The following is a 13,282-nucleotide window of genomic DNA, read 5'->3' as shown; positions in this document are numbered from 1 at the left end:
AGCTAAAAATTGAAATTTCAGAATCATTATTCCAGAGACAGTAATTGAAGTCATAGGCATAGATGAGATAGTGTAAAGAGAGAATGGAACATGAGAGAGGAGTGAAAATCAGGAACAAGCCTTGAGGAATTTCAACATTTAGGAACCAGTTAGAAAAATTTGAAATGGAAAGAAAATTGAGAAGAAATGGCAAAAGAGTACAAGAAAAAATGGCAAATGTGCCAATGCCAAGGGATTTTTGAAAAATGGAAAAACCACTTGAATACAATCAGAAGATCCAGTATTGAGAGGACTGGGGGGGGGGGGGGAGAAACTCGATATACTGACTTATAGCAAAGTGAACAGAACTATTCCAAGAGAATAATGAAAATAGATGGAAACCAACTCTGAGAGAGTTGAAGTGGTGTTTAGGGGTGGTAAGGGTATAAACAGGTAGGAAGTTTATTCTTATGGTTTTCAGTCCCTGAGAGTTTTCTCAGATGCTCATGGCACTTGGGTAACCCTATAACTATCATGACCAGTAGAAATAGTGTAGCAATTCTCAGGTAAGCCTAGCAAGCTTTGTCTCTGTCTCCATCGGAACTCCCACAAAATGATTAAGTTGAAATTACACCTTTATTCCTAAATTCTGCTTGTTAGGCTAATTTTCTGTAGACCTAACACAACATAGGTTATAAGATAGAAAATCATGTTCTTCATAGAAAAACATGATAAAAACAGAATAATACACATAGAGAATATGGAGAAGGTATCTTTGACTTTTTATATTCTCTCTTAATTCACAGACTTGGACCTTTGCTATGAGTATGTTCCTTCTTTTTTTTCCCTCCCATTTTCTATTTTCATGCTTCCAAATCTTCTCCTGCCACCTGCCCTCAGGAAATCCCTCCTTGCATCCTGAATTTTGAGTCCCTCCCTCCCTCCCCCACAACTCTTATATTCAACCTTGGTCTCTTTTTTGTGCCTTACAAAGTAAAGTATTTCAACTTAGTCAGATGATCATGAAGGTTGTGTTTTACTTATGTCTTTTGGTTCTAAATAGAAAGTGCTATGGCCTGTAGGCAAGAAGTGAGGGCAAAAGCAGATGCTCCCATTCTAGCTTACTTCCCTATTGAGATGAGCTATAACTAAGTTTTTCACTTGTTTACCTAAAAATCAAGCTCATCTGACTTCAGTGGTAATACAGTCTAATCTCATTTGCATAGAACATATTCCTTCTTTGAACATGATTTTGATTTCACTTGTGTGGGAAAATTACATAACTATTATTTGCAAATAAATATATTTTTTTTTCTTGGGTAAGGTATTATAGGTCCTACCACACTAGTGTAAACTACTCTTTCTTTCTTGGCCCTCCAAATCTCCCCTTACACAGAATGAGGGCAGGGTGGTTTCCAAACTACTATCCTTCGTAAATTTTGAGAAATTTAGGATGTGCGGGATCCAGAGCAATTAATGGTGAAAACACTGGCTATAGAGAAAAAATATACAACTTCTCTTAAAGAAGGGAACAAGGAGAAAACATATGCAAATGTCCAATAATTAAATAATAATTTGAGTGAATTTTTGTCTATGTTCTCTATTGTCTTTGTGATGGAGAAAACATGCCCAGTTGTTGACAGTAATTACAGTGGAATGGCAGATTGTTTTTGAACTGACTAAAGAAGATTTAAAATAGTTTTTGTTGTAAGTGCCAAGAGAGTGAGTCAACTGGAAAAACATAGTAGAAATTCTGTGCTGATTAAAGAACATTTGAGACTGGTAATCGTAAATTGACAGTGGTACCAATTTTATTCTAATCCATAATTTTCTTGAACAGTAATCAGCTGCAAAATAATAGAAAGTTAGTAAATATTTTTGTTCACCCATGGTTTGGGTTTTGCCAAATTAATAATCTAAGATAAAGAAGCAAGATTGTTACTGTAATGGAAACTAAACTGAACGTGAACAAAAACAAAAGGAGAAGGGGACATGACTGATAAAAAGAAGAGAGTCTCCAAGAACTCAGGAAAAGTCCCGGTAGGGATATTGGAGCTCTCAAGCTAGAATTATAGGAAAATTTTATCAGAGAATCCCATGCTCTATTTCAGTGATTTGGGGTCGTAGAGTTATTTCTGGCAATGACAGTGTTCAACATGTGACTTTGGTAGTGTGGATGAAGTAAAGTTAAATCAAGAAACATGTATGTCAGGGAACTGGATGAGTCAGTCCTGTGGATATTGACACGTCCACAGAAGACAGAGAAAACCCTCATGCGCCAACATTTACACTTTATGAAGAAGGAGCTAGTGATTCAGCTATAGAGCACTAGCCCCCCAAAATAGGTTATTTTTACTTTATTTTATTTACTTATTTTTTTAAGTAGGATCCATGCCCAATGTGGGGGCTTGAACTCATGGCTCTGATATCAAGAGTCAGATGCTCAGGGCGCCTAGGGGGGCTCAGTCAGTTAAGCATCTGACTTGGGCTCAGGTCACGATCTCAGAGTTCATGGGTTCGAGCTCCGTGTTGTGCTCTGTGCTGACAGCTCAGAGCCTGGAGCTTGCTTTGGATTCTGTTTCCCTCTCTCTCTCCCCCTCCCCCACTCGTACTCTGTCTCTCTCTTAAAAATAAATAAACATTAAATTTTTTTTTAAAAAAAGAGTCAGGTGCTCTACTAACTGAGCCAGCCAGACATCCCTTTACTTTATTTTAAATAACGTGAATTGGGAATAATTGTCTGAAGAAGCAATCAACAACAAGGAGGACACCAACCCCTCCTCTAAGCCACTAGTCAAATCAAAGAATTAATACAGGATAACGGAAAACAACACTGGAAAAAAAATTCTAAAACGCTCCATAGGAAACACTATAAATAAAATAATTCTATTTTTTCCCTTAAAAAACAGATTGCTTGTAGTTTAGATAACTGAACTATTAAACTATTAAAAAATAAACAGAAATGAGTATATTACAGTGATTATAATTTTAAAAGTTCTCATTTTTAGCATTCCTAGATTACTTTTCTTCTATAAAAAGATGGGGAAAATCTTCATGAAGCCTTGAGCAACAGGTGTCATCTGAGATAGTGTGTGAATGGGGTGGAAATGCCAGACAAAACCTTCCTTAGTGAGCACATGAAACGCCTAGCTAACCTTCAAGAAGAGACACAGTCAATTAGTTTTAATAGTTTGGGTATTCGGGAAGATTTGTTTAATGATGACACCCTCATTTTACTGAATCAATACTGGGGGTGTTTTACAATGAAATGTCTCTCTCTTGTGAGTAATTTACAATAAATAAATCCATAAATCTATCAAGACAGAAAATAAAGCCCCTTTACTAGTCTGGGAATCTATAAGATATGCATGGTTAAAGCTCAGCGAGAACTTTTGACACCAAAGTTCCAGGTCAGCAGATAGGTCACTGGACCTCTAGCAGTAAATTTGGGCAGGGCTGTTCAAAATGACTTACTCATTAAGGATTTGTTCACTGATCATGGGTTTTTTGTGCATAAATAAGGTATATCAAAAAGTGGATTACATTTTTGCAGAAAACAATCTCCTTACTTGACATTTGCTATCAGGTTCTATCCTTCTTAATGTTGTGTGTTTACATTCTATAGTTTAGTCTCTGTGTCATAATTCAGACACTTACTAACTAGTTCTGTGACCTTGAACAATTTAATCTCTTTATGCCTCAGTTTCTTTATCTATAAAATGAGGTAATAATAGCACTTGCTTATATAATAGTTTTGAGAGTTAAATAAATTAGTCTGTGCATAGTACTTAAAGTTGGGGAAAAAAAGCCAGGCATGGAGTAAGCACTCAGTAGCTATAATCTATTACTGTTACATTATTGTCATTATTATGAATGGTAAAATGACCAGAGTAGCAATATTATATATAATATTTCAGGCATGAGAAGGAAGTACGTGTTTACATTTTTAGGAATATAACTGATTTTTATGCCCTTTATTGAAATTTCTACAAGTCAATATATCGATTTTTAAATCTGGTTATTGATCTTTCAGTAATAATCAGAAACACAATGTAAGAGAAAATGTTCAATTTTCTAACTTATTTTTTAAAAAGTTAAAAAAAAACGGATGGACATAGGCATTGATCCTCTACTGAAAAAAAAAAGTGTATTGGAATTACAAATGATCCATCTACATTGATTCTTTGGGCTTTGTGACCATTTGGGTACATTTGCCATCCTCCTCTTTCTCACTCAACATTAGGTCCTTGATTTCATTTTTTCCAACCATATATACGTGTTAGTATATCTCTGGCAAAAGCACAATTGGCATTTTTACATTTTAATTATATTCATTCTTTCTTTCAGCAACCTGAAACTGTCGCTGCACTGAATGATAGTAAAAATGAACATTCATTTAGTATTTACTAAATGTCAGGCCCTATTTTAAACAATCTCATGGACAAGACACTATTAAAATTTCACATTACAAATGGAGAGACAAAGGGGTGGACTAAGTTGCCAAAGTATGTAGAGCCACTAAATGGTAAAGGTAAAATGTCAGACTTCCTTCAGGAAATCTGACTCTAAGCAAGAGTCAGATTGACACTTTGCTGAGTAGACTGGACTGCTGTAAGCTTCACCATCCTCTGACCCTGAGGCATCCTCTGGTAGCTAGTCACAAAGACAATTAAACGAGTCAAGGCATCTACATTGTGATTGCCATGTAAGATCTTGCTTCTCAAGGGAGGTTGGTTGGCTTGCTTATTGCCTGCTGCAATAGGTGTTAAGACTTACTCCTGGTTCTTTAACTACTATGCAACCTACTGAGTGTGAAGCCATTATATGGTCTGTGTGGAACCATAACATGATGGGAAAAATGTCACAATGCTGATGCTTTTAGTGTTTGCTGTGCTGTGAGCAATGAATAGATCAGTACCCTCATCTATTGGGACTCATTATCTACTTTCAGCACCTTTGAAGTTGTGGTAAACCAACCTGCTCGTTTGCTTAGTTATCTCTTTTGGACTCTTGATGTCCCTTGTCATCTTCTGTAAGATTAATGCTCTTCCTTGACAAACATATATATTAATCACTAATACTACTGCCTCTCAAATTTATCCACTGGGTCCTTAGCTCTTCTTCCCATTGCTAATCACCTCTGACTCCCTGAGTCAGGGTGAAATATCATCCAGTATCAAATCCGTTGGATGGGAAATATTTCATTCCACATTTTACATGTTTATAAGATTTATATACTTTATAGTATACTACAGTATATTCTTTGAGGCAAGGCTATTTATACTTTATTTCTGTAACACCAGATGCTAGTATATTTCATGATATATAAAAGATACTCAATACATGTATGTTGAATGAATGAATGAATGAAAAAATTAATGAATGAGCAATTGAAAGAATGTACATACAATAATTGGTTTTCCTACTTGGCAATTGTTCCATTATCACTTTTTACTTCTACTACATACTTAGAGCAGAATGGGTCTCCCCCGTTGAAATGCCTTTCTTCTGAGAGGCACTGTATACTGTAAAAGTGTACTCATTAGCATTCAGTCATTCTGCATGTGTTCTTTTTGAAAAGCAATGTGACACTGTATAATAATACCCCTTAAGCTCCAGGATTAATTAGCAGAATTCTAATCATAGATTTGCTCTAAGCAGCTCATTTGATTTTTCTGAACTGCAAGAGACTCATCTTTTAAAATGAAGCTATTAATATTTGCTTTATGTCACAGATTTTTTTGAAAAGAACAAATGTTATTAATCTATGCAAATAAGTTGCAAAGAATTTGGCTGCAAGTAAGAGAATGGCCAGTTTAAAATAGTTTGAACAATGAGACATATTGTCTCAAATAAAAAGGAATTAGGAGGAAGGGAGGCTCCACGTTTTATTAATTCAGTGACTTGACAATATAATTGGGTCATTGAGAAAGTGGTCTTTCCCTTTTCCTCTCTGAAGGAAAAAAATGGAAAGTCCTGAGTATGGCTCTTTAATCTAACACTATGGTACCAAGGGGTTTCTGTGATTCTATGTTCCACATGCAGACATGACAGCATCTGGAAGCCAGAAAAAGCAGCTATTTCCTTTTTAATGTATTTTTAAGATTGAAGAAAACAAATCCCCACTGATTGCCCTCATGTTTGATTGACAAAAGAATAGGACCACCATGATTTTCCTTATAGCAATGTTTCTCAAGCTTCACGCATACTGATTCAGTCCTTTCCATCTCTGCTTCTTCTCTGCAAGTTCAGCACTTACATTACATTATGCATTGTACACAGGTGAGCAAAAGTTGTAAATAAATGCCCATGGATTTATTTTCAAAGATCTAATTTCAGTTGAGTATTAAAAAGACACTAAGTACAGACTCCTTATAATATTGTTGAAGAATCACTCACCATCTGTGACACACTGTCCAATCAAAATTATTTATGGCAAAGTATAAAGCTCCTAATCATGATCAAAGTCTACCATGCTGAGAACAATGAACTCAATTTTGACACTATCTTCCGATTTCCACCAATAAACTTTCTACCATTTTTACCATTAAACTTCTGATCTCAATAATATTTTTGCTTCTAATGTGTAGCTAGTCTTGCTATTTTAAAAAATGCAACAATATCCATCAGATCTGTTACTTATACATTTGTGATCCTACTGGGCAGGCTCAATCTCTGGTTTTTTTTTTAATGTTTATTATTTATTTTGAGAGAGACAGAGAGTGAGCAAGGGAAGGGGCAGAGAGAGAGGGAGTCAGAGAATCCCAAGCAAGCTCCACACTGTCGGCATGAAGCCTGATGCAGGGCTTGAATTCATGAACTGTGAGATCATGACCTGAGCAGAAACCAAGAGTTGGACGCTTAACTGACTGAACCACCCAGGTGCTCATCAATCTCTGTTTTTTGATGAAGACCTATTATTTCACCTGCTGCCACATCTTATAGGACAATGTAGCTCCTACCAAAAATAAGGCAGTAAAAAATGAATTCACAAATGTAGAACAAAATCTTTTACTAGGGACCCACCAATTGGGCAGCATCCACACCAAACTGAAGAATATAGTCTAGGTCTTCATAGAGACATACTACATATGTCTGGGTAACAACTTTCCATGTGAACAAGCACATGAGCAAGGAGTCACCATTATTCCCAGCAAGAATGTCCACAACAAGATAGTACGCTGTGCCACACATCTGATGAAGGGGCTTTAGAGTGGCCTCATGAGAATTATCCCTATTACCTTACAGAAGAAGGAGAGAGAAAGGAATAATTATGTTCCTGAGTCTCAGCCCTGGATCAGGAAATCATTTAAGTAGATTCTGACACTAAATAAATGTTGAATCTCTTGAACTTTGGCAATCTGTCCAACCTTAAGGTTACTCTCAGCCCATAGTTGGAATGGATTTCAAAACACCATATGGAGCCATTTGAATCTTTCTGCTATACTGTAATATTGTCAATAAACCTGGGACAACAACATAAAAGTAGACTGAGAAGTAAATCTAGCTTTCTCCAAAATATTGACCCAGTGTGACCCTTCTTTGGCAAAGATACAACACAGAACCACTGTGTTTAATGAATAGCAAATGTTCAAAAAAGGACAGAAAAAGGAAAGTAGAAGAAGTAAAAAAGGAAATTCAAGATCTAGGCCCAAAAAGATAAGTTGGAAAAATATATTTGCTCTTGTACAGTTGCATGCATGAGTATGTGCATATATACATGCAATTGTACATGAGCATATTCATATACACATGTGTATACTGTGTATGAGCATATACATAAGTGTGCATGTACATACACATGCACCTTTATATATGTTCATATTCACATACATGTATAAATATAAATTTATGAATAGACTATTTAATAAATGATTGTGTTTGATAGAAGTGATCTGGTCCCCCTTTGTGAGGCTAAATGAGAGATATACGTAAGGTAAAATCAATTGGTGATTAGTAGCAGAAACAAAAACTGTGCAACAAGCTCCTGATGGATCACTAGAGAAGAGCAGTGCTTTGCAAGGCCCAGTCATGGGGAAGTGCTCATTTGACTGCATAACTGGAACTAGGGGAAGTTTTTGAATATTAATTCCCAGACCTTATTCGTGAAGAAACTGATCCAGAGCAGAAGCTAAATATATATACATGATTAATCCAAATAGCCATGCTCAGGATATGAAACAAAATACAAAGGACTGGATAACCCATCTCCATTTGCACTGTTCCCAAATGTACCTTTCAGTTCCATCATTCTATTAAGCTGGGCAATGTGACTTCTCCTCTTTCCCTTAATTCTCTATCATCCTTTAAATACATTGCTTCACTTGAAGAAACACGGGTTTGTTTTTGCAATGGAATAAAGTCCAACTAACGATAAAACACCACACCTTTCATTTACTTTATACTTTTGCAAAAAAAATTTCTTCTCTAGCTACATACATTGAAGATGGTAATTATTCATTGAATCACAAAAGTAGACATTGAATTATAAATTTATATGTTTCAGTTCAATTTTCAAGAAAGAAATAACCCATTCTCCTGGTGTGATAGTGTCTGTAAATATCATTTATCTTATAAGGGTACATGTTATTGTTTCAGAATGCTAATATTTAAAAAGTTCTAAGATGTCTCATTAAAATTCCATCTCAAAATTATCATTAGAATATATGAAAAAATTAGGTATTATTTAAAATTTAAATGATACTGAAATTTAAATTTAAAATTTAAATGATACTAAAATTTAAATGATACTAATGTTTATAATATAAAACATTATAAGAAATATATGAAAGTAAGAAATTAATTAATCAATGAATGTGTTAGGGTTCTCCAGAGGAACAGAATCAATAGGATGTATGTGTGTGTGTCTATATCTGTATCTGTATCTATACATATATCTGTATCTATATCTGTATCTATATATCTATATCTATATCTATATCTATATCTATATCTATACCTATATCTATATCACCTATATCTAACTATGTCCACAGGAAGAGATCAAGACAGAAAAGTAAGCATAATAGAATAGGTTTATGATACAAATTAGAAAACTCACCAACTGACCATGTTGTTTTGGAGGGACTTTAGGACATTTTGTTTACCAAGGTGATAAGGAATGCACTAATGAGGGTGGCAGGAGCATAGTTTAAATGGATGGACTTAAGCAAAGCAATTCTCTGAAGCTAAGGAAGACTCTGAACGTTCTTCAAAACTGGACGCTTTCTACTCACCACACTCCATATAGACAGGTAGGCAGCAAGTTCTTCCTCAAAAGGGATCTGGATGGCACATCCCTGTGTTAATCTATCTATCTTAATTTCCATTTAATTTACCAATCAGAAATCTGCAAAACCCTTATGAATCATGGTGGATAACGGTACCAACTGAAAACTAAGGCAACAAATAGTAAAGTAAAATTACAATACTTGAGAGGTCTTTGTGGCAGCCGTAAAAATTACACCTCTCAGATCTTCTGCTTCAGGAACCATAACTGACTGATGGCATTAGCCATTCCCCTTTGGATCCACTACTGTGTTTACACTGAGTCCATTTTCCCACAAACTGCTCCCAGACAATGATCGACAACAGTGAGTGTAGTAATGTAAGACCCAAGATCCAAGACCCAAGATTCCTGCAAGACCCAAGATCCTTTAGTTAGCAACTGTGGCCTGAGGACTTCACATCAGCCCAGCCAAAACCTTTCTGAGACAGTGCTGTGGTCTGAAACTGTTCCTACCTGTGGTAGGACGAATAATGCTCCCCCAAAGTTTCTGTACTCTAATCCTCAGAACCTATGAGTATGCTGCCAAACATGGGATATCAACTGCCCTAGTGACTAGAATTATCCATCATGAGCTGAACTCTGTCAGATCTACCAAGTTACCTTGTTGGTACATCCAACAGCAACTTTAAAGTGGAGGCATTACATTTGGAATCAAGCTTGAGAAGGTTCTCATGGTACATGTAAGCTTAAATGAAAAGGTAGCCCAGAACCCTTATCATCTGCTACAACTGAAATGATGCTTCTCCCTTGGTTTACACATACAGACAGACAGACAGACAGACAAATATAGATACATATTTTTATATCTATATATTTATATAATGACTGAGTGTTGAAACTAGCTAGCAGAGAGGAAACACTTTGAGCTTCATTCTCAGACAGGTAATTTGGTATGTGGAGATGAGCCAAATATAAACTACTCATGTACTATAGACCCATTCAAAGGTGTCCCATATCAGTGAGGAGAATTCCTACCAAAGGGTAGGGCTTCAGCCACAGCATCTCATCATCTTTCTCTGAGGAGAGAAGTAGATGAGTATATACCTGGAATAATGTGCAGGGGCAAATGGCTCAGCAGGTTGGGCAGAAACCTGAAGAAGCAAGATGTAAATATCCAGATTAATAAAGTCAGGGAAAGAGGTATATGGATGGGGCAAGCAATGAGAAGATCTTTGTAAAATGTCATATTACTGTAAGTGCTCAATTTTACTGGTTGTGATTATTACTGTTGTAGTGGCTGTTAATTTTTTGTTCTCTATTTCACCATGATAGGTTTAATTCATCCTTGTTAATTCATCTCATTTAGCATATGGTAGGCCATTTCAGTTTGTTGGCAAACTCTCTTCAGCTTGACAGATTTGCTTGCATGATTTCTTGGATAGGTCTTTCTCTTCATTTCATCTATTTAGTCTTTGTCAAATCTATTGATCAGATTTTGGCCATCCAGAATTGAAATTCTGTATACTTTTTTCTTTCAATTTTTGAATCTCATTGATTTTTTGCTTTTCTTTAGAAGCTTTTCTCAATTGTACTTATAACCCTTCTATTGAGTGTTATATCTTGGAAACTAATGCTTAATTTCTAAAAGTTCTTTCTTCTTTTGAGCTGCTTTTTATTGGCATTTATTCTGATTTTTATTTTTTCAACTCAGTATAAGGATTATACTTAAAGTTTTAAGTTTTATACTATACTTGTATAGCATATTCTATTTCTCCTAGGATTATGTATTTATGTATATATTTATACTTATTTCCTAGTGTTTTTTTTAATTTATCTATTTTATCCTAAAGTTATTTAAAAATTTTATTTATCTTAATCTTTCTTGTTTAGCCTTTTCTTAAAACTTTGACAACACATGGGTATTCATCCATATTTAATAATGAGCTCCCTGACCCCAATATAAGCTTACAAAGCTCTGGGCACATGGGTGGGCTTGTTAATATAAAGGTTTTACTTTCGAGTGAGAAGCTACGATGCTTACCTGGAAGCCATCATTAATTGGCGGTGGGCGGGGGGGGGGGGGGAGGGTGGTGGTGGTGCTCTAAATGTAAGCCACAGAGGTCTTTACTCTAGGGATCATCACGTACACTAGCTGCCTTACTCTCTTCCAGGTGGTTCATACACTTTGTTTTAGTTTAAGGAAAGTTCTCAGCTGCTGCTATTCTATTGTAAGAGACAAGCCAGTCTTTTGTACATGGATCTGTAAAATATTCTCTGCCTTTCATACCCACATATATCTGCACTTTCACAAACATGTTCTAGCATAGGGTCTCTCTAAAGTCAGATCAAATTGGTCAAATATATCCTCAGTTGGAATCCTTGTCTGCTTCATCAGTGAACAGAGTGAAACAAGCATAGTTCTTGCTTTCAAGAAGTTCAGACTCTAAGAGTATTGATAAACACAGAAACAGATCATTATAATGCAATGTGGAAAAACACAGTGATAGGTTTTTACAGGCCATATTGCATGATCATAGAGACAGGGTAACTAAATCCATTTGAGAGTCAGTGTAAAGCTTTTGATGTCAGGTAAGATTTCCTGGGAGAGGGAGCATCACATTTCTTAAGGCCTCATATGCCACTACTGATGCATTATGGGAACCAAGACTTGGCTTCCTGGTTGTTATTTCAGTGTCCTCATATGAAAAGAGTTATAAGTATATTTCTCATAGAGTATTTAAATTAAAAAAAAATCTTTATTCACTTTTGAGAGAGAGACAGAGCGCGAGCAGGGGAGGAGGAGAGAGAGTGAGGGAGACACAGAATTTTAAGCAGGCTCTAGGCCCTGAGCTGGCAGCATAGAGCCTGATGTGGAGCTCGAACTCATGGACCGTGAGATCGTGACCTGAGCTGAAGTTGGTCGCTCAACAGACTGAGCCACCCAGGCGCCCCTCTCATAGAGTATTTTATAATGATTAAATGGCATGATACATACAAAGTCCATTCCAAAATGTTTAAAACTAGAAAGATCTTATGTAGAGAATGTTCTCAATAAGTAACAATTAATAATTTTTTCAACTCTGTCATATATATTTTATCATATTTTATCTTCTCTGAAATGGGAATTCTTATGATTCATACTAAAGAAAAATGTCATGTGTCAGGAAATGGATTGGGTTATGATATAGCTGTCATTGTCTGTTCATGGGTGAATTTAGAAATGTTCAGAAGGTATCTATTTATTTTCTTGTCATCTCAACTGAGATATATTTATCGGTCATGCTATAAAGGAGTGAAATTAAAGGTGAATTTTTCATTGTTACTTCAAATGTATTCAGAAAAACAATTCTATAATGTAGAACTGAACCAAAAGACTCATCATAAGTATAGAAGATGTCTACAATTAAATGTAGTAGAGACTGCCAAATCTCTTGGAATAGCACTAACATTTTCAATCTGTGACAGATTAATTCACAATGGGCTATGATTTAGGAGACAACATTTTTCTGCCAAAAACCTCTAGTTGACTTCTAAGAAAAGTGTAGTCATTCCTGGAGATTCATATCTCAATTAAAGGGGAGAAATAAGTTTAATTTTGTTTCTTCAATCTGTTTTAGAAGTGTATTGTTAATATTAGAGGAGCAAAATGATGAATGTGGATAAGGACATGCAAAATACCCCTGATAACATGTAAAACTTCCAACCTGCATGATTAAATCAGAAAAATCTTTAGTCTTCAACAATGAACTCAGCTTTTTTAATTATTATTATGCTTTAGAGGAAAATAATGTGAATGCCTTTGTTAGTCAAAAGAAATGAACAAAGCTACAATGAAATATATAGGTTTAATCTAACAAAATATGTCTAGTAACTTTGTGTTATAAACTACAAAATACTGATGAAAGAAATCAAAGAAGGCTTAAATAAATGGAGAGATATACAGTGTTCATGGATTGGAAAACTTAATATTCTTAAGATGACAGTTATCCCCTAATTGATCTATATGTCTGAAGTAATCTCAGTTAAAATCCAATCAAACAGAACTTTTGGTAGGGATGGACAAACTGATTGAAA

The sequence above is a fragment of the Felis catus genome, chromosome A1, assembly GCF_018350175.1.
Source record: "Felis catus isolate Fca126 chromosome A1, F.catus_Fca126_mat1.0, whole genome shotgun sequence".
Taxonomy (NCBI): domain Eukaryota; kingdom Metazoa; phylum Chordata; class Mammalia; order Carnivora; family Felidae; genus Felis; species Felis catus.
Note: the sequence above shows the minus strand (reverse complement) of the source record.